This window comes from Salmo salar, chromosome 09 (genome assembly GCF_965601325.2).
Source record: "Salmo salar chromosome 09, fSalSal1, whole genome shotgun sequence".
In the NCBI taxonomy this organism is placed as follows: Eukaryota; Metazoa; Chordata; class Actinopteri; order Salmoniformes; family Salmonidae; genus Salmo; species Salmo salar.
The window spans coordinates 33,008,775-33,009,893 of record NC_138299.1 but is presented as its reverse complement, the minus strand read 5'-3'; positions in this window follow the sequence as shown (position 1 = coordinate 33,009,893).

Below are 1,119 nucleotides of genomic sequence, written 5' to 3'. Positions count from 1 at the left end.
CTCTAGCAGTACTACTACTAGTTATTATTATAATGACAAATTTGCTAGTTCCTAGATTGAGGTCGTTTCAAGGTCATTGTTCGAGACAAACATTTCGAGGAGCACCAATCAAAATCAGAATGTTATTCATTAACTACGCAGATAACTACAGCCCCTAATAGCCTAGCCTTCCATCCCTCAGCCATCTAATGAATAGGGCAAAGTAAAATGCGCCCCAGTCAGGGAAAATGGCCCTTCTCTCTCTATCTCTTGCTGCTTTCCAATCACATAAATGCTCTATAAATACAGTACCAACATAGCAATGCATAATTAACCAGGGCTCAGTCTTCCAAGCGTGCCTCCTTCTTCCACACAGCGGGGTAAAGCCAGGGGTGCTTAGTGCGAAGCGGAGGTTAGGTTAAGTTCGCTCCACTTGGGCCTTCGAGTTGGCAGGCAATTCCCTGGATTATCTGGGCTTTCAGAATCAGGCATTATGTTCTTATTGACAACATTGGAAAACTAGCAACACCCACAGATTAAGCTAGACGCCCGCCGGTTGGAAAACAATGCCACACAATCAAGTTCAGTAAATTGTTTGTTGCCATTGGGGTCATGCTCAACAGGAAGATTAGACACTTGTACAGTGAGATGGTAATACCATTATTCCTGTGTAATCTCATCCACTGGGATAGAATGGAATAGCATGGGAAATCCATACTTGGGATACTGTTTCCAACACCAGTACCATTCCTTTTCAAATACTGTATCTACTAAAACAATGGGTCAAACTTACAGAATTCTGTTGATCTATATACTTTGTCATGTCATTTCTTTTGAAATAAATGTTTGATAAATTCCCTTTATGTAATAATTTGATGGTAATGAGGCGTGGGAGCCGGGCGATGCGTGGCATGGGACGGGAGCCGGACGAGGCGGCTGAGGCGCGGGAGCCGGACGAGGCGTCTGAGGCGTGGGAGCCTGACCAGCCAGCTGAGGTGTAACATGGGATGGGAGCCCGACGAGGCGTGACGTGGGATGGGAGCCCGACGAGACGGCTGAGGCGTGGGAGCCTGACGAGACGTGACGTGGGATGGGAGCCGGCTGAGGCATGGGAGCCTGACTAGCCGGCTGAGGCATGAT